The 26,828-nt window shown below is 43.8% G+C and overlaps 1 non-coding gene across 1 annotated transcript; it reads right to left on the bottom strand.

Annotated features, from left to right (window-relative positions):
- Positions 1-3,753: 3,753 nt before the first annotated feature.
- Positions 3,754-3,828, bottom strand: Trnas-cga (transfer RNA serine (anticodon CGA)). Its single transcript has one exon. It is a non-coding gene; the product is annotated as a tRNA-Ser (tRNA).
- Between the last annotated feature and the right edge of the window lie 23,000 nt (positions 3,829-26,828).

Raw genomic sequence — 26,828 nt, forward strand, 5'->3', positions numbered from 1 at the left:
ATGAACATCCATGAAACTTAAGACGCAGAAATACACGTTGGTAACGCTACACATTAAAAGATTACCGTCAAACCACCTTGCCTAGAGACGCCAGATGGAAGTTGATGTCGTCAAGCCCTGAATGAAAATTGCGCAACGGATAACTGTGGAGGGGAGCTTGAGAGCGCTACCCAGAGAGCGTGCCCTTTCTGTACGATACTAGGCAAGGGGCTGGAGGGCTCACACGCTCATGTGTGGCTCCCTGCATTCTATATCTTTTATTTTAAATGAATTTCTTTTGACTCTTTTGTGATTTTTAGGGTATGCTAAAGATTGATGACAATTGAATATTTATTTATTTTAAACATTATCACTCGACCTTACAGCGATTGATCCAGTTTAAAGATATTTCAATTTTACAACTTGTATACTAATCTGCACGCAAGACGGAATTGCGTTGGCCAAATGTATACCACCAAAATCTCCCAATATTTTACATAGGACATCCACTATGTGAGGAGGATGACGGACAAACTAGGGACCAGATACATTAACACAGGCGTCAAATTTCCGAAATTAAACGACAACATTCATTTCCTTACACAATCCGAAGCTGGAAATAAAAGAATTAGTACAAATATTCAAATACCTCTCTTCCATGCGTGAACACTGAGACAGACGCACTGAGGGCACGTCTGCTCACTTACCCGTCTTCTGTAACACTCCCAGGATATGGCGGGCACCCGGAGGTCTTCCTGGGCCCCGGTGGAGGGGGTGGCGGAACCACTTGGCCGTGACCAACCTCTCCACCCCAAATCTTGTGACACTGGAACGTCTTTGACATTTACCTGCCTGTGATGTGTCTCTCTGATCCCCTGCCCAGGAGTAAGGTTGGCACTACTGTACTACAGAACTACTTCCCAACTAAGATTTGGCCACGCTTTACGGAAAGGTGTTGAAGAGGATTAGAAAAGTTCATGTGCAGATTCTCAAAAAATGGTTCAAATGGCTCTGAGCACTATGGGACTCAACATCTTAGGTCATAAGTCTCCTAGAACTTAGAACTACTTAAACCTAACTAACCTAAGGACATAACACACACCCATGCCCGAGGCAGGATTCGAACCTGCGACCGTAGCAGTCCCGCAGATTCTCATTCACGTACAATAAATGTATAATACGCGACATATATAAATATGTATTATGAAGCTTGACACATTTCTTTCCACCCGTCCACATGGGTTCTGTTGCAACCGCGGCCGGCCGCGTCGTGCAATAAAATTGGCGGCGGTGCGAGCGAGCAGCGAAACTACCGTACCGTTTCAACATTATGGGTGAAACAATCAAGCTCACACTGAAAAATACCGAGAATGTGTGTGGTGGTTTGGCGGTTGGGTAGCAGCAGTGTTGGGGACGCGCGCAGACGGGACAAAGAGAAGTGTGGCGTGAGGGGCTGCCGCTGCTACAGGTGGCCTTCAGATAAGGGCCTTATCTGGCGGTGTTTACTGCCCGCCATCACGTGCGCAGGCTCGGTCCGAGTTTAAAGCTCCGGCGCTGCTGGGCGATCGTCTTCTGTCCGGCGACCACCAACGGCTACTGTGCGTTAACGACACTGCGGTCGTCGATAACGCCGAACAAAAGTGGACCTCCTTGCGGTCGCTGTTTCTCGCAGCAGCTATACTTGGTGTAGACGATAAGACGTACCACAGTGGTGTACAGGAAGTCATCACATCGCCACGGTACGGGAATACGTCACACCTTCACCTGCCCATGTTAGGCAAAATTTCTGCCTGACTCATGTAGTACTATCACCGTCAGAGGGTGGTACGGGACTACAAGTCCCACCGCCACACCTCCAAAGTGAATTGCAGTGACGCAGTCACTGCCCTGTGGAAATTTACTGCCTCACCAACAGTTAGACCGCAATAGACCGGTGATGCTGTATTGTAACATATCACCCCGGACTACAAGTCCATTGAAAAAAAAAAAAAAGTACAGGAAGTCGAGGTGGACGAGTTAATACTGGATACGTGCCTCGCTTCCTCAAACAGACCTTCGAAAGCCCCTTATAAGTATGTCCATAGAAACACAAGTGAGGTGCGAGAGCGCTAATTATGTCGCAGAAAGTATGAAACTGTCACTTAGGCATCTTGGCAGTTTCGTATTTCATGCAGCAAATGCACTGCTTTCGTATCGTGTTTCATACTTTTCAATTGGCTGAGGACAGCCATAGCTTAAGACAGAAGAACCACCACGAACGGAACTGGAGGTGGGAGCAAACTGCAGAAACAACGTATATGCTACTGGGATTCCCACATTCCCTTAGTATGGGTAATATACCCATCCTGCTAATTTCCATGCACACAAAGGGAATCATTGTGGGTAATAGGCACAGTGACTACAGACTCACAAATAACGCCAAATAATTCGAATAAATAACAAAATAAATTTTGTCTTTCAAGGTGTTTCGAACCGTTACTATAAATTCACCATGCTTCCCAGCCCTTCCCGTTCACCATTACACTATCAGTGATAAGTCAAACAGATTGCTTGCAATTATACCTACATCAAATTTATGTATATGTCTAATAACGGTCACTCTACGCCTTGTTTTTATTCAAAATGTTGTGGGCTTACTTGCGTTTCTAAATATGATTACTGTACATGAACAGAGAAGCGTTGGTTTAAGAAAAACGTAATTAAACTGAATGATTTTGACATATTTATTATTTTGAATCTGAATACTATGCGTTGTTTTATTGTTTGGTTAGTGTTTATAAAGCAGATGTTACGCCATTACGGAATAGGACAGTCAGCTAGAAACGAAGCTTTATTTTCGGATTACTTAAGCTTCATGCTATTGCTTGTCAAAAAGATTTCGACACTCTTAAAAGTGTTTCATGAAGTGGTATGTTGTCTTTCAGTGCCTGTGCCGAGCCCGCATCTCGTCCGACACAGAGCGGAATGAAACATTTAGTCCGTTCCAAGCACAGGTGGACTGAAACAGCTTTATTTTGAAACAACGATACAGTTTCTGTGTCTGGCTTGAGATCGAATCTGGTCCGGTTATCCGAGACAGGGGCGGAATGAAACGCCACTCTTTCGAAACAGTGAACCACAGCCGTTCCGAAACACTGAAACAGTTCCACGTATCGATACACTGTATCGAAACATAGAAACAGTGGCCAAGTCTAATTTGTAGAAAGTTTAATGTTGTAACGAAATAAGCTTCGCTAGAGGCGTTACTCTCACCCCCCCCCAATCCCCCGGTCAGGGCTTTGCCCCTCTGAGGCCCACTGTTAGTGCAACTAGCTAGCTCGCCCAGCTGCAGACTGGCAAAACATGTGGGAGGGTTATTAGCACCAAAACTGCACTTTCTGAACGCCCCGTCTTAAACTCGCAGACATTAAAAGAGACACTCCGGAAAATGAAAATAGGCCGAAACGACTTAATTGTTAGTCTGAGAGTCGTGTCACATTTTACGAGGGTGGCAGTACAAGACACGCTGGATCTTTTGGCCCAGCGGCTTCCGCAAGCAATCAGGTTGTTGCGCCATGTTCTAACGATGACGTACATCTTGTACTGCGACGAATACTATGAGGTGATGGATGGTGATGATACCTCCCTGATACTGCCTCACGGTGAAAATGCACTGCAGCAGTTTGTCTCGGATGTTTAAGTTGAGAGGAAGGCAGGAGGCCGATTTGGGCATTCAGCGTAGAGGAAACTGACTCATACTGATCGATATGAAACTTCCTGGCAGATTAAAACTGTGTGCCCGACCGAGACTCGAACTCGGGACCTTTGCCTTTCGGGGGCAAGTGCTCTACCAACTGAGCTACCGAAGCACGACTCACGTCCGGTACTCACAGCTTTACTTCTGCCAGTACCTATCCTTTCTTTCAGGAGTGCTAGTTCTGCAAGTTTCGCAGGAGAGCTTCTGTAAAGTTTGGAAGGTAGGAGACGAGGTACTGGCAGAAGTAAAGCTGTGAGTACCGGACGTGAGTCGTGCTTCGGTAGCTCAGTTGGTAGAGCACTTGCCCGCGAAAGGCAAAGGTCCCGAGTTCGAGTCTCGGTCGGGCACACAGTTTTAATCTGCCAGGAAGTTTCATATCAGCGCACACTCCGCTGCAGAGTGAAAATCTCATTCTGCATACTGATCGATACTTTAACGCCGATAATTTTCAGCACCCCTGTAAGCAAGAAGGTGGTCCTGAACATATTAGTACATTAGAGCAATGATTATTTCTGACGACGACCACGTACAGTCTGAATTGCAGGCATTTGAGACACGTGTGCAGAGACATACGAAATGTGCTGCACCCTGTTAAACTCTTGCCGTGTGCGGGCGCGAATCACCTTGCTGAAATGTGAGCTGACGACGGCAGGACAACAAACCTGGGCGTAGAATATCGTCGACTTACCGCTGTGCTGTATGGGTGCCGCCGATGGCAACCAAAGGGCTTCTGCCGTGAAAAGAAATCGCAGCCCAAACTATCACTCCTGGCTGTCCGGCCGCGCAGCAGGAGACAGCCGTGTTGGTACGCCGCCATTGTCTGGAGCGTCGTCAGACATCGCTTGGTCATAGCACAGCGGTACGTTGACGGTATTCTACGGCCCATTTTGTTGCCCTTCATGGCAAACCATCCATGGGCTTACATTTCAGCAAGATAGTGCCCGGCCGGGCACGGTGAGAGTTTCTGCTGCTTGTCTTTGTGTTTACCAAAACCTACCTTGGCCAGTACGGTCGCCGGATCTCTCTCTAACCAGCTCGGGATTCTGACTATCTAACAGGCCAGTTGGACAGAATTTGCCACTGTGTCCCTCGGGAGGACATCCACCAACTGCATCGATCAGTGCCGCGCCCAGTAACTGCCTGCATAAGGGCCAGAGCTGGACAAATGCTTTATTGACTTCCTCAATTTGTGAAGCTCTCTCTCCTGAATAAATCATCAAATGTTGTTGAAATTGTATTCATTTGTTTGTCTATACACGTACGTCACCTCTAACGATTTACGTCCCATTTCGATAATTCCTTCGTGGAGAGTCGTTTTTTTGTGCTAGAATATACAAAATTCTTCTGTAACACCACATTTCGAAAGCTTCTATTCTCTTCTTGTCCAAACTACTTATCTTCCGTGTTTCACTTCCGTACATGGTTACACTCCATACAAATACTTTCAGAAACGAGTTCCTGACACTTAAATCAATACTCGATGTTAACAAATTTCTCTTCTTCAGAAACGATTTCTTGCCATTGCCAGTCTCCTTGTATTTTACCCCTGCCACCTTCAGAATTTGAAAGAGAGTATTCCAGTCAACATTGTCAAAAGCTTTCTCCAAGTCTACAAGTGCTAGAAACGTAGGTTTGCCTTTCCTTAATCTTTCTTCTAAGATAAGTCATAGGGTCAGTATTGCCTCACGTGTTCCAATATTTGTACGGAATCCAAAATGATCTTCCCCGAGGTCGGCTTCTATCAGTTTTTCTATTCGTCTGTGAAGAATTCGCGTTAGTATTTTGCATCCGTGACTTATTAAACTGATTGTTCGGTAATTTTCACATCTGTCAGTCTTTGGGATTGGAATTATTATATTCTTCTTGAAGTCTGAGGGTATTTCGCCTGTCTCATACATCTTGCTCACCAGATGGTAGAGTTTTGTCAGGACTGGCACTCCCAAGGCCGTCAGTAGATGGGTAGATCATATAACTAATGAGGAGGTACTGAATAGGACTGGGGAGAAGAGAAGTTTGTGGCACAACTTGACTAGAAGAAGGGATCGGTTGGTTGGACATGTTCTGAGGCATCAAGGGATCACCAATTTACTACTGGAGGGCAGCGTGGAGGGTAAAAATCGTAGAGGGAAACCAAGAGATGAATACACTAAGCAGGTTCAGAAGGATGTAGGTTGCAATAGGTACTGGGAGATGAAGAAGCTTGCACAGGATAGAGTAGCATGGAGAGCTGCATCAAACCAGTCTCAGGACTGAAGACCACAACAACAACATACAACATTCAGAAAAGATTTGAAGGAACTCCATGACAAACTGCTCAAAGGTTTTGGACGAACAGAATGAGTTAATACAAGTTGCATCTAATATCAAAGATACTTGTGGTGTCGGTGTGTTAACTTCTGTAATTACTACATGCAACTCAATCTATGAGCCAGTCCAACCGATCTGCAAACTGATAGACAGTGCCAATGAAAAAAAAATTAACAATTGGAAGGATTTTTGCTCATTGCCAAGACTAACTCCTGAATAACTTACTATCCTGAGAGGGTATCATGAAGAGACGAGTCCATCGCTACAAGGTTTGCTACAGGGTGAACAAACATGTTCGTGCGTTCTTCTCCCAGTAAAAGCTGAAGCTGAAGCTGTCCACTAAGCTGACACTGTTCTTCTAGGATTGCAGAAGAGGTTTGGACATGCATTTCAAAATAAAGCTCTAATCCTATCTGTATGCTTCCTCCAAGATTCAAAACGAATGTAGCGGAGGTTTTGGACACCATACTGCAAACAACAGCTGTGTGGCACACTGCCAGCAGAGAAGCACAAGTAGTGGAGGGCGAGGAGGATTTTTTTGCTACTTTGAGAGACAAAATGCGCTTACCTCATGTGCTCAGCATGATCTTGGACAATTTTTACTAAATTCTTCAACAGACATACAAATCTCAGTAGGTTTCCCCACAATCGAGACCCCCTTCTATCAAATATAATACAGAGATATCGACTAGGGGATCTACAGAGGGAGTTTTCAGCATAGGGGCTACTGCGCTGAGGCCAATGAGGGGAAAATTGGGGGATGAAACATTTCAAAAACACTTTTTGTTGAAAATGAACATGTAGTTCAAGTGGGATGCACTCAGACAGAAGAGGCTATAGAAAATGTATTTAATTATTGGTCGAAGTTAATGGTTGTTTCCTTTTAGATAGATTTACAGACGAGTTATAATTTTTTTGAAGTTAAGGAAGTAAGTGTAATGATAGCAGTAACTGATGCTGTACATGTATAGTAACTATAACTGCAACTAATCTTTTCCTGTAACTTAGTTACTTTCCCAACTCTGCTCTCGACGAATGGCGAATATAAATTTCGCTTTTTGACACCAGATTCATGTGGCACTCGTGCTACGCCCTCCTCTCTCTTTCTCTCTTGCAAGTAGAATCTCCGACACACTTTATTCCAAACCAGTGTGGCGCGGTGGTACAGCAATCTTGTATTGTGAATAACATTAAAAGAAAGGCCTAGGTACCACAGTATTTATTGGCTCAAAAACAACCGTTTCATCCGCACAGGGCATCCTCACCAGTACTACTGTGTATTCACTGTGTGAGCGCCGATCGGCCACCGACACTTTGATCTGGAGCCACGTTTACAGTTTACGTGCCTGCTCATACCCTGATCTGCTTTCACTGATGACCAGCATCGCGTAGCTCGCATGATGACGCCCTACCTGGGTGAAACGCGTCGGCTTTGAGCCAACAAAGAGCACTGTGCAACCCACGACCGTCTTTTACCGTCACAGCATATTTATTGTGGTCAGGCACGTACCGTACCGAAGAAGAAATCCACGCCCTCCAGGAAAGCTGCGATGTAGTCAACGGCTCAGTTCACTTTCAACAAGCGTTGCTCACCTGAAAATTAAACAGGGCACAGCATTAGTTACGGTATTAGCATCTGAGCTTAGTAGCAACATTAGTTGTATGTAATTTCTTGGGCTACACTTCTGTTTAATAAAATACTTTGGTGTGGTATAGGAATCTTATTCAATAAAGGAAATATATATTCAAAAGCGAATCAACCTTTACTCGGATATGAAAGTTATAGCGACACATTTAAAAAGAATGGAACCAACAAGGTTAACTGGGCAAGGTGTGAAATTCTACGAAAGTCGCAGTACAGCTAATACTGGAACAATAAAATGAGTCGGTGCAATAAAAGAAGACCTGTACGAAGTAGGAACAACTAGGGACAAGACAAAAAAATTGTTGTTTAATGGTCAAATTCGGTGTTATTTTTCACCGCATCCGGTGTTACTATTTACAAAAAAAATGCTATTTTTTGGCAGATTCATTGTTATTTTTGTAAATCACTTAATACTGCTTACGAAATCGTTGTTATTGTGTGCCAAATTGGTGCTACTTCTTACTCAATTTGTTATATTTGTATGCCAAATTCGGTGTATTTTTGGGCAAATTTGGTGTACTTTTATGCCAAATTCGGTGTCTTTTCGATAATTCGATGTTTTTTTCGAAATATTCGATGCTTTTTGGGCAAGTTCGATGTTACTTTTTATCCAAATTATTTGTTTGCAAAATTCGCTGTTTTTTGCGACATTCGGTGTTATTTTATGCAAAATTCGGCGCAAATATTTTACCAAATGCGATGTTATGTTTCCACCAAATGCAGTGTTTTTTTTTCAAATGTGTTAGCTTTTTGCCAATTGCAGTGTTATTCTTTTCCCAAATACGGTCTTTCGGTGTTTTTTTTCTTTCCTAATTGGCTTTTTTTACCACGTTCATTATTAATTTTTGGCAAATTCAATGATATTTTTTGCCAAATCTGGTTTTATTTTTTTACCAAATTCGCTTTTTCCCGAATTCTATGTTATTTACTTGCCTAATTTCGTGTTGTTTTCTTGTAAAATTCGCTGTAAATTTTTGCCAAATGAGTTACTTTTTGACTAATTCATTTTTTTGTCAGATTCGGATTATTTTTGCCAGCCAATGCTTTTTTTTGCAGATTCGTAGATATCTTTTTAGCCAGAATTGGTATTATTTTTTTGTATATTCGGTGTTTTTTTTGCAAAATTCGGTGCGATTTTTTACAAACTCGGAGTTATATTTTTCCCATATTGGTTGTTATGTTTCTGTCAAAAGCAGTGTTATTTTTTGCCAAGTACATTCTCGTTTATTTTGAGAAATTCTGTGTTGTGTGTTTTGGCAAATTCGATGTTTTTGTCAAATTCGGTGTTCTTTTGACAAATTCTGTGTTTTCTGTCAAATTCCGTGTTATTTTTGCTACTTTCGGTGCTACTTTCATCATCACATCGAAGTTAGTTATATGGGAAATGAACTGTCAGTTGAAATTATACAATACTCTCAGCCTTGGGGAGAAATTACAGACTTCGCGATCTAGTGAAAATCACCGCTTCGCGTTATTTAGCTAAAAACCGCATTTTTTTCGTGGGACAGGGAGCCCAGTAATGTGGGCACAGAAAGCCAGAATAAATCTCTGAATATGCTTCATGTCGGAGATTTCGCGTCCCACTAAGACTAAATATAAATAACAATAATAACAGCAATAATAATAATAATAATAATAATAATAATAATAATAATACCATGTTCAATTACCCGAAAGTTCCTAAATGCAATGTAACATATACCGTACAGTTAAAAGGAAGTCACGTTTGATTAAGGTTCGCGTCACTTTCCATTTTTAACCAGACATAATGTCTGAGAAAGGAAAGAAATAATAATAATAATAATAATAATAATAATAATAATAATAATACTTGCTGAATTGAAACCAGCACTCATCCACCCTCTGTACAAAAAGAGTGATTGAACTGACGTCAATAATTATCGTGGCGCTTTTATCGTACGTCAGAGTTACAAAGTAGTCTCCAAAGCACTGCAAGCCACGCCTGTTGAGCAAGTATGAATGAATATCAAGAGGGAGTCAGGAAAGATAGTCATGTGTCGAGAAGATTTGGAGCCTGAAAAGAGGGTTGGAAAATTACATCAAACCGATCAATGTACAGATCACTGATCGGCCACTCTAAAAGGGCTGCTACGGTGGGCAGGAAAAGAAAAGTGATGCGGAAGAGGCAGGTGGCCAGAGGCACAGTGAAGTGCTACTGGCCCGCGAAAAAGGCTTCCATAAATGTCTTTTAGTTCCTTGATATTGTCTCTAATGGTCCTAAATGAGAGGAAAAAAGTCTTACTTCAGTAAATCACAATTATTATTGTTAAAATAATAACATAAAAGTTTGAGTGTCAACAGTTTTTTTACGTAATCTATTTGTCATTTGGAATACACAGTTCTGTTTGACATCGGGCGCGACTCTTCCGCACCATGCTCCTGCAAGGGCCTGCTATCCAGATTAGTCGCAGTCGAACTGTGTGGTCCTCGATTCAAAGTTCTCTGCTGACTTCACAGTTACCCAGGCGCATCACCGAGCACACCGACTGAGCGAAACTTAGTGCGAGTCTACTGAGAGGATTGTAAAGTCCGTTCGTAGTACGTTTTCCGATTCTTTAATGGGTGATTCCAGTGCCGCACTGTCCAGATCTTCGGCATCTGCTAGGAGTTCAGTCGTGTCCTATTGGTAGAGGTTAAAGAGCGCAGGTGGCAGTATCGACCCGTGTGGTACACCGCTTGGCCTCACACGTTTCCTGCTCCTTCAACCACCCAGACGTCATGTAAATCCGCGTTCCCACGCCGTGAGTCCGTACGAATAATGACTGGCCTCGCAGCTGGACACCCCATCCACAGAAAGGCTCACCCTTCGGAGGCAGTGAAGGTGCAACCCCCTCTGTATAAGGGGGAGGGTGCGGCAGAGCCGGCCCCCGTCTTTTGTATGGGCTCCTCCTCACGCAATCCTGTGTGCTGTTTCGCCTCGGGTGGAAGAAACCATACTTCACTTACACTCTCTCTTGTGGGTCCTTAAAAGCTCCCAGTGACTCTTAACGCTCTAGCACGTCACTCGGTAATACAGCTTGTACGGTATTTGTTGATGCGGACATTCTGAAGTATTGAAATGTTTCGTGCAAAAACAGTAAACAAGACGGTAAATTTTTTACTCTATTAGGGGAATAAGACAAGGGACTTAGGAGGAGCAGGTCGACATCAGATGAATTTACAATTAAACAAATAATCGAAAAACAGATAGAATGCAATAGGAAACATATTTAGCATTTATTGATTTCATTAAGACATTTGATAATGCAGATAGAGGGAAAATGTGGAGGATTATGAGGAGAAGAGGGTATCCGTCAAATAAAATAAATATTATAAATGGTTCGAATGGCTCTGAGCGCTATGGGACTTACCTTCTGAGGTCATCTGTCCCCTAGAAGTTAGAAGTACTTAAACCTAACTAACCTAAAGACATCAAACACATCCATGCCCGAGGCAGGATTCGAACCTGCGACCGTAGAGGTCGCGCGGTTCCAGACTGTAGCGCCTAGAACCGCTCGGCCATCCCGGCAGAGGGAGGCCATACCACCTGTACAGTAGCGTGCATCAACTGAGACAGTTCGTTGTCCAAACGAACCTCAGGCTTGTCTACGCACGTGTGTCTGAGTGGGTGTGCATGACACCTCATGTACGGCCACATCTACATCTCATCTGCACAATCCACAGTGGAGTGGATGGCAGAGGGTACTTCCCTTTGTACCTCACATTACGTCTCCTTCCCGCTTGACTAATGTCTGGAGCGCTGGAAAGAACTACTGTTTAAACCCTTCTTTGCGCACTATCTCATTGAAAGTATTTGGACACCCCTTTGTACTTCGGAGTTTTGTGCAACCCGGAATGTTATAGCTCACCTTCATTAACCACACGCCAGATTTTCATATTATCCCGCTCGCTACGTGCATACCCTTACTCCTACATAAAAAATGAGCAGGACCTTTTGCAGGAAATTTAATGCATTTGAATTGTGTACTGGGATTCGTTTTCGCCGGAGGACATAGTTTTCGAGCTCTTCAACAAGATCGTAGAAAAATCAGCTTCAAATGCATCTCCACCCCACACTCATCCTTCAGCAGTCACGATCTCTGGTACGTTGTTCGACGCAATCTCACCTACCACGTACAAAAATTTTCGACTACACGAAATATTCCCGATATTCGACCGTTTTTGGTCTCTATTGATTAGGCTATTTCTCCACCAGCGGCTACTTCGCTAACATTATTAATTTAAACGTACCTGGGAGAGTAATGAACGAAAAACGACTTTTGGAAACGTTACGGTAAAACTAATTACGTTGAGAGTTCGATTCAAACTTAACCCTTACAGTTGCAGCAGTTCCGTAGTCAGAAGGCCTGACTAACACAACGATATAATTGTTTATTTTATGCAGTTAAATTGACAGAGTTGTTACGTAATGTTTACACAAACGCCAGTTTTACAGTTTTAAGTGCTCGACTAAGTTGGTCGTAATAACGCCAGTCAATGAAGTGCAAAGAAAGTAGAACGTGGGAAATAATTCCTGCAGTCGCAAGTGAAGTGCCATGAACAACATAGTAGAAATAGTGACTGGTGGGGGCAAAAGTGTGGGAGCGGGGGTGCATTAACAGGTCACTTTTGTAAGTTTCTCTCGAACAACTCGAATACTATGGGCGCTAACGAAATTTATGCCGGCCGGAGTGGCCGAGCGGTTCTAGGCGCTGCAGTCTGGAACCCCGCGACCGCTACGGTCGCTGGTTCGAATCCTGCCTCGGGCGTGGATGTCTGTGATGTCCTTAGGTTAGTGAGGTTTAAGTAGTTCTAAGTTCTAGGGGACTGATGACCTCAGAAGTCAAGTCGCATAGTGCTGAGAGCCATTTGAACCATTTTTTTGAAAATGTATCCCAGCACAAAATTTAACCACATTAAATTACCTACATAAATGTGCTGTTTCTTTTTTCTGTAGGACTAATAGTTTGCGTGTAGCGAGCGAGAGAATACGAAAATCTCGCACTTGTTTTATGAAGGCCAGAATAAAATGGTGGGTTGCATAAAACGGCAGCACTAGGGGCAGCTGGGTCACCGTGTGGCGCAGCGGTCAGCATACTGGACTCGCATTCGGGAAGACGACGGTTAAGATTCCGCCCCCCCCCCCCCCCCAAAAAAAAAAAAATAAAAAAATAAAAAAATTAAAATCTGGACTTTAAATACCTAGGAGTGACATTGCAACCAAGAGCCAAATGCTTCACAAAACATACAACAGAACGTACAGCCCAAGCAATAATAGCAATACAGGACATCAAAAACATTCGCCTACTCAGTCTAGAAACAGCCACGAAATTATTCAACACAAAAATCTTGCCAATCCTGGCCTATGGGATGGAGGTTATATGGGACCACCTGACAGAAAAAAATCTAGAAACACTAGAAAAGGTAAAATCGACCTATCTAAAAAGAGCACTAGGTCTCTCAACGACAACAAGATCTAGACCAGTGTACCTGCTAGCGAGATAGACATTCCTAATTGAAGACATCAGACTTCGATATATGATGCCACACACCAGGGCTTCCAGGAAGCAACTGAAGTTCATGGAGGACAAACGAGAAAAAATATGGCCGGAGTTTTATGGCACCGAAGCAATGACGAACCGCTCATGGACAGTACCAAACTTCGAACAGCGACATGTCGTTACTAGACTTTCTATTCACGGCTTTCATCATCTAATCTGCAAAAACAAAACTTATCACGACCCAACCACAACATGTGTGTGTGAATTGTGTAACGAAGCCTGTGAACGATATCACATAGGACTGTGCAGTAAAATAGTGAAATCGATAAATAAATATGTAAAATGTAAATGTAAAATGTTAACCAAAGTAACTGTATATGGCTATTTGGCTGAAATTTTATTACGAGTTGCATTCAAGTTCTAAGGCCCCCAATTTTTTTTCTAATTAACTACTCACCCGAAATCGATGAAACTGGCGTTACTTCTCGACGTAATCGCCCTGCAGACGTACACATTTTTCACAACGCTGACGCCATGATTCCATGGCAGCGGCGAAGGCTTCTTTAGGAGTCTGTTTTGACCACTGGAAAATCGCTGAGGCAATAGCAGCACGGCTGGTGAATGTGCGGCCACGGAGAGTGTCTTTCATTGTTGGAAGGAGGCTAGGAGCCAGGTCAGGTGAGTAGGGAGCATGAGGAATGACTTCAAAGTTGTTATCACGAAGAAACTGTTGCGTAACGTTAGCTCGATGTGCGGGTGCGTTGGCTTGGTGAAGCAGCAGACGCGCAGCCCTTCCCGGACGTTTTTGTTGCAGTGCAGGAAGGAATTTGTTCTTCAAAACATTTTCGTAGGATGCACCTGTTACCGTAATGCCCTTTGGAACGCAATGGGTAAGGATTACGCCCTCGCTGTCCCAGAACATGGACACCATCATTTTTTCAGCACTGGCGGTACCCGAAATTTTTTTGGTGGCGGTGAATCTGTGTGCTTCCATTGAGCTGACTGGCGCTTTGTTTCTGGATTGAAAAATGGCATCCACGTCTCATCCATTGTCACGACCGACGAAAAGAAAGTCCCATCATGCTGTCGTTGCGCGTCAACATTGCTTGGCAACATGCCACACGGGCAGCCATGTGGTCGTCCGTCAGCATTCGTGGCACCCACCTGGATGACACTTTTCGCATTTTCAGGTCGTCATGCAAGATTGTGTGCACAGAACCCACAGAAATGCCAACTCTGGAGGCGATCTGTTCAACAGTCATTCGGCGATCCTCCAAAACAATTGTCTCCACTTTCTCGATCATGTCGTCAGACCGGCTTGTGCGAGCCCGAGGTTGTTTCGGTTTGTTGTCACACGATGTTCTGCCTTCATTAAACTGTCGCACCCACAAACGCACTTTCGACACATCCATAACTCCATCACCACATGTTTCCTTCAACTGTCGATGAATTTCAATTGGTTTCACACCACGCATATTCAGAAAACGAATGATTGCACGCTGTTCCAGTAAGGAAAACGTCGCCATTTTAAGTATTTAAAACAGTTCTCATTCTCGCTGCTGGCGGTAGAATTCCATCTGCCGTACGGTGCTGCCATCTCTGGGACGTATTGACAATGAACGCGGCCTCATTTTAAAACAATGCGCATGTTTATATCTCTTTCCAGTCCGGAGAAAAAAGATCGGAGGCCTTAGAACTTGAATGCACCTCGTAAATAGAAGATCCCCGTCCGCCGAACCAGCTTTAGGTTGTCCGTGATGCCCCTAAATCGCTTGAGGCAAATGCCGGGTTGTTTCCTTGAAAAGGGCATGGCAGATTTCCTTCCCCTACCGTTAAAATAATCCCTGCTTGTGCTCTGTCTCTAATAACCTCGACGTCGACGGGACTTTAAACACTAATCTTGCTTCCTTTCGTCCGCCAGTACGAAAGGAGGCAGGGAGGAATGCGTTATCAGTAGAGAAGGAGTAACCGCAGAATGTTTTTGTCAGAAGGATGACGCCCGAGTGAAGAATCAACGAGGGACAGTTCAAGCGTTCTAAAACTGCCCAAATCGATGGAAGAGCTTGGGTTTGGGGAATGCCTGGAGAAAGTTTTTTCCATCGTGTGTAGCGGCAACAGTGAAGCACGGGGGAGGTGGTGTTAAGGTATGGGTGTTCGTTGTCAGGGTCTCGTCCGCTCGTTGCACTTAATAAAGCGTTAAATGAAGATGGATATGAACTCACTACATAGCATTATGTACTGCATACAGCGGAGGAAGAGATCAGAGTCAGTGATTGATTGTTTATATCGGATTGACAGTGCAGCCTGTCTAGAATCGTAAAACTACAGTAGGCTATTATCACCTGTCACAAGTAAACTGAGACTACGGCAGATTTCCTAGTCCCTTCGATCTGTCAAGATCGTAACCGCGTTACCTGTACACCTATCGGGTGTTGCCGTATTTCGATCGCTTTGTCTACATGTGCGACCAGTGTCTTACCAGATTCCCACAGAAACTGAGTGAGGATATATAAAGGACCACGTACGCTACGGAACATTTTTGTTCTACATAGCTATCCACCTGTTTCTTACTTAAGAGTAAACAATATTTATAGCAAAATTTAAATTGTCAACATTTCATTCAAGTTTTATCCGAAAATTGTTGATTTGCGATGTGAAACAGACGGATGTTGCAGTAAAAATAAAAAACCATACATATTTATCATACAGAGCAAGAAGTCGCAATTTCCTCAATAACCAGGTAAAATTTTTAAAAAAATACATAATAAAAACACATGAAACATCTCTTCACTTCTTCAGTATTTCATCGGGCTTATATAAAACATGTTCGTGTTATTCATAAACAACTTCCGCACTTCTCAATAATAACAGGAATCTCTTGCCTTTGGTCATGATGAAGAACGTCCTCTTGAGTACACAATAATTTTATATTTTTCATGTCTGTGCATGTAAACCGTACCTGCATTACAAATAACTGCCTTGGTTACATAAAATCGCAGAAGTTACGCGATCACGTAATTTTTATTACTTATAAAATACAATTTATCTTTTGTAAGGATATGTTGGACTTGTTGTTGTCTTCAGTCCAAAGACTGGTTTGAGGCAGCTCTCCATGCTACTGTATCCTGTGCAAGCCTCTTCATCTCCGAGTAACTACTGCAACCTACATCCTTCTGAATCTGCTTACTGTATTCATCTCTTGGTCTCCCTCTACGATTTTTGCCCCCAGCCCCTCTCCCCACGCTTCCCTCCAGTACTAAACTGGTCATCCCTTGATGCTTCAGAATGTGTCCTACCAACTGATGCCTTCTTCTGTTCAGGTTGTACCACAAATTTTTATTTTCCAAAATTCTATTCAGTACCTCTTCATTAGTTACGTGATCTACCCATCTAATCCTCAGCATACGTCTGCAGCACCACATGTCAAAGGCTCTATTCTCTGATTGTCTGAACTGTTTATCGTCCATGTTTCACTTCCATACATGGCTACACTCAATACAAATACTTTCGGAACGGACTTTGCCGGCCTGGGTGGCCGAGCGGTTCGAGGCGCTACAGTTTGTAACCGCACGACCGCTACGGTCGCAGGTTCGAATCCTGCCACCGGCATGGATGTGTGTGATGTCCTTAGGTTAGTTAGGTTTAAGTAGTTCTAAGTTCTAGGGGACTGATGACCTCAGCAGTTAAGTCGCATAGTGCTCAGAGCCATTTGGACCATTTGAATGGACTTTCTGACATTTAAATCTGTACTTGATATCAACACACTTTTCTTTTTCGGAAACGGTTTTCTTGCTATTACCAGTCTACATTTTGTATCCTCCCTAATTCGACCATCATCAGTTATTTTGCTTTCCAAATACCAAAACTCATCTAATACTTTTAAGGTCTCATTTCCTAATCTAATTCCCTCAGTATCACTTGATTTAATTCGAGTACATTCCACTATCCTCGTTTTGTCTTTGTTGATTTGTAAGGATATAGAGTACACAATGGACAGACACTAAACGATGTGCCGTTCCAGTTGTCTGCAAAACAGACAAACAAAAGCCAAAGAGAAGTAGTCGGCTCCAATTTCTCTGTCACGCATTCATTTATGTTTCGTTCCCTGCCAGTGCTACAAATACTAGCGGTAATCCTTCCATTTACTACATCATTTACGTATTGTGCCAAAACAGACTGAACCGTAGTTTTGGTACGGCACAACTCTAACCCTGCCATAAAGCAGCATCTGTGTCGCGATAGCTTTTGGACAGTCACGTTCCTGCCCAGAAACCTTACGTGAACCCAGAGTGACACCTTCGGGGATGAGTCAGAACGCCGACTTCGCTGCTGACCACGGAGTCCAACATCGCTGCCTTCCCTGGTTTCGGGCATTGAATCGGCTGCCATTCCCCCCCCCCCCCCCCACACACACACAGACACAGAACCCCCCCCCCTCCCCGCCTCCCCCATCCCCATCAAGAGTCTTCCAGCGGAGGTCAGAGACGACGATTAGGGGTAGACACGACCTGTATTAGTGTCCACTGACAGGCTCCGGGTACTTTTGATCACGTATTTGGCCTGCACTCCAGCTGGTCTGCGGCCGCTACTGCAGCAGGCAGCAGGTAGCAAGTAGCTCGGTGCTGTTTGTTTACACTCTGGGCACGCCTCGCCGCTGTTTACCCGCGTGTTCGCCGCGGCTGCCCGCAAACATCTGCCCACGGTGCAGCGCGCCCTGGCCCGCTCAGCCGCCGCCTACACCTGCACCTGCACCACTGCTCATTTACTCCAATAAACCTAAAAACTGTCATCTAATGCCCTCTACATCTGTATATACGTACAAAAGAAAGTCGTGTTATTTACACTATTTATAACTCAAGAACTGCTGGACCGATTTGGCTGAAAATTGGTGGAGAGGTAGCTTAGAATCAGGAGACGGACATAGGATACTTTTTATCCCGTTTGACCGCTATAAAACGTAGTATAACAGAAACGCAGCTGACATGGAATAACAAAACGCAAATGACAGCTAAACGCCTATGGTTAAATTTTTGGCCAACATGGTTGTGGAGAGAAGCAGCGATTAGTATGATTAATCAATAATTCAAGAACAGTCTTAATCGCATTTATTCTTGTTATAATGCCGCCAACCGGTTTCAACCCGACGTAGGGGTCATCTTCTGGGCGGTTACACTGTGAAATTATAGATATCCGTCAGAAAGGCTCTATTATACAACAGCTAAAGTTACGTAAATTTAAAGTATGTTACCCATTGGTCTACTGCTGGTGGTGTCACTCCTGTCTACATAACGGCAGGAAATTATACGAGACTAAACCTTCGTATGGGCTTAAATAGCGTGCTGAGATCACGTGAATAGACGGCAACACCCCCAGCGGCGATCAACGGCATTTAATACAGTTTGTTATATGTAATTACTAGTCACCTTGGTTTAAAACAAATTTAAGTGACAGTAAATAACAGAAAACGGAACCATTCCATTTAAAAAGAGTTACAATTGTAGTGTTAATTTTAAAATAATAATGATAAGTGTTTCATAGTCAACTCGTAAAATTCGTAAAAGCATATTACATTATGTGTCATAATATAAAGTAAAACAATCTGTGACACACAAAAAGTGGTGTCGTCTTGTATTACAATATACATTTACATAGAAAACATTTGAGTCAACTTACTAAAACGGTTAATATGGAAGGACTACAACGCCCTCTACTCCTTGTGGTGAGGACGCTGTTGCCATGGATTACGAAGCGTATATCAGGCGCCGTCTAGTCTGTCTAGTGGCGGCTGAAGAGCGGCGGATTGTGCCGCTGACAGCCCTCCCCTGCCCATATGGGGCAGGGGAATGAAATCACAATAAAGAAAAAAAAAAGATCTGTCTAGTGAGGACGCCGTCCTAGATGAAGAGCCATGACATACTGCTACCACGGCAACGGACGCCGTGGCCGGGGCAAAGATAACACCATATGAACACACCAGCTGCTACCATGATGACGGCGTCCTCGCTAGACAGACTAGAGGGCGCCTGATATACGCTTCGTAATCCATGGCAAAGGCGTCCTCACCACAAGGAGTAGAGGGCGTTGTAGTCCTTCCATATTAACCGTTTTAGTAAACTGACTCAAATGTTTTCTACGTAAATGTATATTGTAATACAAGACGACACCACTTTTTGTGTGTCACAGGTTGTTTTACTTTATATTATGACACATAATGTAATATGCCTTTACGAATTTTACGAGTTGACTATGAAACATTTATCATTACTATTTTAAAATTAACACTACAATTGTAACTCTTTTTAAATGGAATGGTTCCGTTTTCTGTTATTTACTGTCACTTAAATTTGTTTTAAACCAAGGTGACTAGTAATTACATATAACAAACTGTATTAAATGCCGTTGATCGCCGCTGGTGGAGTTGCCGTCTATTCACGTGATCTCAGTATGCTATTTAAGCCCATACGAAGGGTTGGTCTCGCCCAAAACCCAGGCGATCATTGTAGGCAAAACCACCCCTTCTTTCCGCCTCCTTGATTTCTATCTCACAATCTATGGCCGTCCTATCGCCCTCACCCCCACCCTTAAGTACCTTGGCGTCACCCTCGACCGTCGCCTCTCCTGGACTCCCCACCTCCGGACAATCCAAGCCAAGGCACGCTCCTGCCTCAGTCTCCTCAAGCTCCTCTCTGGCCGTACGTGGGGTCTGGACCCCTCCACCATCCTCCACACCTATAAGTCCCTCATCCGCCCTATCCTTTGTTATGCCCATCCGGCTTGGATCTCCGCCCCCCCCCCTACCTTTTATAAATCCCTCCAAATCCTTGAACGTCATGCTCTCCGCCTCGCCTATGGCATCCGTCTCCCCTCCCCCACGCGGATCCTGTACAATCTCATCCCCTTCCCCCACCTCCTCCTTTTCCTTGAAAGGATACGGATCCTGTACACCTCCCGCAAACTCGATCCTCCTCACCCACTCGTCTCCCCGATCCTCTCCCACCCCCGCCCGCTGCCGCGCCTGTATTCGCACGTCCCACCCGGTCTCCATCTCTCCACCCTCCTTACCCTCTCCCAAGGTGGCTTCCGCCAGCTCCCCCTCCCTGATGATGCCCTCCTCCCCTCCATCTACCCCTCCTACCAACTTTGATCCTCCTGCCCTCCTCCTGTGCTTGCTCCTCTGGGCACCCTCCCTCCCTTCTCTCCCTTTTTCCCTCCCTCCTCCTTTTCTCCCCCCTCCTCCCCCGGGCCTCCACTCCCCTGTCCCTCTCCTCCTGCCCCCGTCTCCTCCGCCATTGGCATCCTTTTTCTCCCCTCTCCCCCACCTCACCCCTGTTCCCCTCTTGGCAGGTCCCCGGACTCGCACACGCTAAGTGGACATTCGCGCGTCGGAGATCACCGCCATCAGTGTTTCGTGTGTGCCGTCGTCCTCAGTGTTCACCGTCACACTCCCTCGTTCACCAGTGCCATCGTCATCTTCAGTGTTTGTGCGTCGTCTCATCAGTTAGCAGTGTGGATTATCGACGAGTGTGAACGGCTCCGTGTTTGTCTCTACGTGTCTCCTGTTTTATTGCCCACCGTTCTGTCACTTATGTGTCTTCTCACTGTTTTTGCTCCTTGTATTTTCTATGGCTGAAGAGCAGCGTAGTGTGCTGCTGACAGCCTGCCTGTTGTATTGGCTTTAAATAACAATAAAGTAAAAAAAAAAAAAAGTTGGTCTCGCATAGTTTCCTGCCGTTCTGTAGACAGGAGTGACACCACCAGCAGTAGACCAATGGGTAACATATTTTCAATTTACGTAACTTTAGCTGCTGTATAATAGAGCCTTTCTGACGGACATCTATAATTTCACAGTGTAAACGCCCAGAAGATGACCCCTACGTCGGGTTGAAACCGGTTGGCGGTATTATAACAATAATAAATGCGATTAAGACTGTTCTTGAATTATTGGTCTATGGTTAAATATGAGTATATAGCATTAATTAAAAATTGAAAGATGTAAGTTGTATTTTCTTTGAATCATTATTAAGAATGCCGCGACCAAGACGAAGGCAATTAATAATGGAGATGGTGTTTTATATTTCCTGGATGCCCCTGGTGGAACTGCCAAGACATTACTCATGTCATTAGTTTTAGCCACTGTTCGTGCGAGATCCAACATTGCGGTTGCAGTTGCTTCTTCTGCAATAGCAGCCACATTGTTAGACGGATGCCGTACGGCTCATTCAGCACTAAAATTACCGTTAAATATTCAAGCTACTGAAGAACCAACACGTAATATTACAAAAAACTCAGCAATGGCCAAAGTTTTATCAGCATCCAAGATCTTGGACGAATGCACAATGGCGCATAAACGTGCATTAGAGGCACTTAACCGAACATTGAAAGGTCTACGCAACGACTCGAGATGTTTTGGAGGAGCAATGATTTTAATGTCTGGCGATTTCCACCAAACACTGCCAGTACTTCCAAGATGAACGGCTGCAGACGAAATAAATGCTTTTCTCAAATCGTCGAATCTGTGGCGCACGCTGTGAAGAAACTTCAGCTGACAGCAAACATGAGAGTTGCATTACTTAATGATACATCTGCTGAAGATTTCTCTGAGCAGTTGCTGACTGTCGGTAATTGTCGAGTACCTGTCGAAGAATCGAGCGGATTGATTTCATTTCCTCATAATTTCTATAACTTTGTCTCATCGAAAGACGGACTTATCAACAAAATATTCCCAAACATCATTACTAACTCCAAAAGTATTGAATGGTTGAGTGAGCGAGCAATTTTAGCGGCTAACAATAAAGATGTAGATGACCTAAACTACATACTTCAGAATGAGATCATTGCTAAAATGCATTCATTCAGATCTGTTGACTGTGTAAGAAACGAAGATGAAGCCACCAACTCTCCAATTGAATTTTTAAACTCCTTGGATGTGCCTGGCTTACCAGCGCACAATTTACGCCTAAAAGTTGGCTCCGTAGTAATCATGCTTCGAAACATAAACCAACCAAAACTGTGCAACGGTACGCGTTTGGTGGTAAGTAAATTGATGAACAATGTTATTTGCGCGACCATACTCAAAGGAAAGTTCGAAAGTGAGGGAGTTCTCATTCCGAGGAGCCCGAGGGTCCCAACCGATGTGCCGTTTGAGTTTAAAAGACTTCAATTTCCGAACCATCTTGCATTCACCATGACCATTAACGAATCACAAGGCCAGTCCTTGAAAGTTTGTGGTTTAAATCTGGAATGTCCATGTTTTTCACATGGTCAATTATATGTTGCAAGTTCACGGGTCGGAAGACCATCTCCGTTGTTTGTTCTTGTGCCTGATAATAAAACAAAAAATGTCGTGTATCACAAGGTAATTAATTGAAGAGTGGAAGCTATGCACCACAAAACATAAAGAATAAAGAATCATTAAAATACTTAATTTTTTTATTTGTGTTTCCTAATAAAAAATTGAACTTAACATCCAAAATCTGACTATTTATTGGCTTTAAGGCGGAACCGTATAATACCAAGTCTATGGTTGAGCAAGCAGACGAATAGTACAACATCGATTAACATGTCAACTTTGTGTATTTGGTTTCATCTACACACAGTGTATTACAGAAGAGTAAAGTGTACATAGAAAATAGTAACGTGAACTTCTGTGTTTGTTTACCTGTGTGACGAATGAATGCTCATTCCACATTGCCCTGTTTTTCCCTGTCGTGCTGTGGTGTCCGCAGTGTATTTCCAGCAGTGGTACGATACCTACTAAATGGTTACTGGACTTGAGTGCCTAAATGACAATTACCAGCATGCAGTTCGTTATGGCTCCAAACGTGGAGGGGTGGAAAATTGTGCTGCAGTTTGTAGCGTTTACAGTTAATCGTGGTAAACACTGATATGTTCTGTTGAGCTACGCCAGGCACGTATAAATAGGTGTTACAATCTTGTATCATAGATGAATTGTTGTACTAAAAATACTATGTCTATTCCTTGTTTCATGCTCTACGATCGAGTCCAGGCAAGGTGTTTCAACGAGAAATCAAGAAATTGTAACTAGTATTGTATCTGATGTCTAGGTATGTTCTACCAGATATCTGTCTTTTGGTGATTTATTTCATGTGCGAATTCCTAAGAAGAAAGAGAGGTACGAAATTTAATTTTGAGGGTTTTTAGCTGCAGGCAGATTCGATAAGCAACTTCAATAGAAATTCCCTTGGCTCGTACGAATTCGTAAAGAAGCTCGATGGAAGTTTAATGACGATACACATTGTTACGCATTGCATGTCATCGGAAGTGAAAAATAATGTGTCTGACGGTTAATAGTGAAAAGACTCAATTATTATTTAACAGGTCAGTGTGCAATCACCTACTGAAAAGTGAAACAAGTTTTCTGTATTGCAGAGGCTCATGAAGCTATCATCTGAGCGGATTGCTACTTAAGGCACCAAAGAACTATTTAATAGAATTCTGAATTCAGTGCATGTGAGTTATGGTGAGTGGTCTGGATTGACTTATTAAAGGTAATTAGGCTTTGCTAAAGAAATTACACGACCGAATTGTGACTAATATATTTGCTGTTATCTTCCAAGCCCACTGTAACAAATATCGAGGTGATATTTTAGCAACTATATTCCGCTTCTTAGTGTGTATGCTGTCTCTGACTGCGGTTCATATCTGAAGTGAACAAAAGTACCTAACCTTTATTAACGAAGTTCAGATAGCGATACCAAATTGTAGGCAGTCATTTTGGTGCTCATGGACCCTGAAGGAAGAACCCTTTTTTCTAGATATGGACGAAAGAAGCCGTTGTCACAAGAGATTAATGAACTGTGTGAATATCGATTGACTGATACTTTGTTTGTGCCACGCGGAGTGGCCGCGCGGTTTGAGGCGTCATGTCACGGACTGCGCGGCCCCACCCGCCGGAGGTTCGAGTCCTCCCTCGGGCATGTGTGTGTGTGTGTGTGTTTGTTTGTTTGTTTGTTTGTTGTTCTCAGCATAAGTTAGTTTAAGTAGTGTGTAAGTCTGGGGACCGATGACCTCAGCAGTTTGGTCCCTTAGGAATTCACACACATTTGAACATACTTTGTTTGTTTCACAAAATTGCAAACTTTTTCATACTATCGGACTTCAACATTCTAGGACCTACATTATCCCTGGGCCCCCTTCTTGTTATCGAATTGAATCGGCTGTTGAAAAATAAAATTTGATAGGAGAAGATTTTAATTACTTCAGTACTGATGCAGGTTCGTCTAATTCCTGGTTAGACTACGTTTTGTACCTCCACCGTGCCGACACACCATCACAACACCAACTACGTAAGAAATAAAAGCCCTTATCCGCTAAATAATTCGTCGCAGGTAGTCTTTAGTGGGCACAATGACAGGCGGAACAATGCGAATTGTAGCACTCAGAGAGCAGGTTAATGTACGAGGTGCATTCAAGTTCTAAGGCCTCCGATTTTTTTTTCTAATTAACTACTCACCCTAAATCGATGAAACTGGCGTTACTTCTCGACGTAATCGCCCTGCAGACGTACACATTTTTCACAACTCTGACGCCATGATTCCATGGCAGCGGCGAAGGCTTCTTTAGGAGTCTGTTTTGACTGGAAAATCGCTGAGGCAATAGCAGCACGGCTGGTGAATGTGCGGCCACGGAGAGTGTCTTTCATTGTTGGAAAAAGCCAGGTCAGGTGAGTAGGGAGCATGAGGAATCACTTCAAAGTTGTTATCACGAAGAAACTGTTGCGTAACGTTAGCTCGATGTGCGGGTGCGTTGTCTTCGTGAAACAGCACACGCTCAGCTTTTCCCGGGCGTTTTTGTTGTAGTGCAGGAAGGAATTTGTTCTTCAAAACATTTTCGTAGGATGCACCTGTTACCGTAGTGCCCTTTGGAACGCAATGGGTAAGGATTACGACCTCGCTGTCCCAGAACATGGACACCATCATTTTTTCAGCACTGGCGGTTACCAGAAATTTTTTTGGTGGCGGTGAATCTGTGTGCTTCCATTGAGCTGACTGGCGCTTTGTTTCTGGATTGAAAAATGGCATCCACGTCTCATCTATTGTCACAACCGACGAAAAGAAAGTCCCATTCATGCTGTCGTTGCACGTCAACATTGCTTGGCAACATGCCACACGGGCAGCCGTGTGGTCGTCCGTCAGCATTCGTGGCACCCACCTGGATGACACTTTTCGCATTTTCAGGTCGTCATGCAGGATTGTGTGCACAGAACCCACAGAAATGCCAACTCTGGAGGCGATCTGTTCAACAGTCATTCGGCGATCCCCCAAAACAATTCTCTCCACTTTCTCGATCGTGTCGTCAGACCGGTTTGTGCGAGCCCGAGGTTGTTTCGGTTTGTTGTCACACGATGTTCTGCCTTCATTAAACTCTCGCACCCACGAACGCACTTTCGACACATCCATAACTCCATCACCACATGTCTCCTTCAACTGTCGATGAATTTCATTTGGTTTCACACCACGCAAATTCAGAAAACGAATGATTGCACGATGTTCAAGTAAGGAAAACGTCGCCATTTTAAGTATTTAAAACAGTTCTCATTCTCGCCGCTGGCGGTAAAATTCCATCTGCCGTACGGTGCTGCCATCCCTGGGACGTATTGACAATGAATGCGGCCTCATTTTAAAACAATGCGCATGTTTCTATCTCTTTCCAGTCCGGAGAAAAAAAATCGGAGGCCTTAGAACTTGAATGCACCTCGTATGGCCCAAAATGCGAAACAGTATGGCTTGTGCAGGAGAAACGCCATAAAAACTTCACTTGCAGAAGACAAGTAGCAATAACGACCTACCACGACCAGGAAGATCTAGTAAAGCAACTTAAAGTGATGAAAATTCATCAGCATTTCTAGTAAGAGAAATACGTTCAAAACAGCGGCACAAAGTCGCGCAGAACTGGTAGAAATGAACCAGAAAAACATTTCTGTTGCAATAGTAAAAAAGACTGGTTCGAAAAGACGTGTGGCAGTTAGGGAACCGCTTCTGAAGGCCGTAAATAAAGATAAGTGACTCGGATGTGTTAGGAAATATAGTAAGTGGGCACACGAAGAGTGGAAGTGTTATTCACAGATGAAACAAAATTCAAGAGTTTTGGTATCAGGTGGAGGACATTTGTTCGTCGATCTGATGGAGAAAGGGTTGTCCAGCAGTGCATTCTACTTAAACACAGTAGAGGGTGTTTTGCAGGGGATGGAGTTGGCGACTTTGTGAAAATAGGAGAGTGCATGGACCAGAAGAACTACCACCACATACTTCAGTATTGTACGCCATGCGGATTGCGCTTCTTAAGGAAAGGCGTCACATTACAACGGGATAATGATCCAAAACATCGGTCAGCGGTCTGTAAGAAGTACCTTGCACCAAAGGAAAAACAGAAGGTACCGAAAGATGTGGAGTGGCCGTCACGAAGCCTTGACTGTAATCCTACTGAAATGGTCTGGGACGAGGTGGACGGACGTATCTGGAAAGATCACATAACAGGCAACGAACATTTCTGGAACGTCGTTAAGGCTGCATGGAATCGTATCGAGTCGCAGTACCTATAAAAACTTATTGACAGCATGCCTCTAGTTTGTGTGCGAGGCACTGAGGGTTGCATTTATCATTTTAAAGCCGGAATTCACAGCTGTGTAAGTACGTTTATT

The sequence above is a fragment of the Schistocerca cancellata genome, chromosome 10, assembly GCF_023864275.1.
Source record: "Schistocerca cancellata isolate TAMUIC-IGC-003103 chromosome 10, iqSchCanc2.1, whole genome shotgun sequence".
Taxonomy (NCBI): domain Eukaryota; kingdom Metazoa; phylum Arthropoda; class Insecta; order Orthoptera; family Acrididae; genus Schistocerca; species Schistocerca cancellata.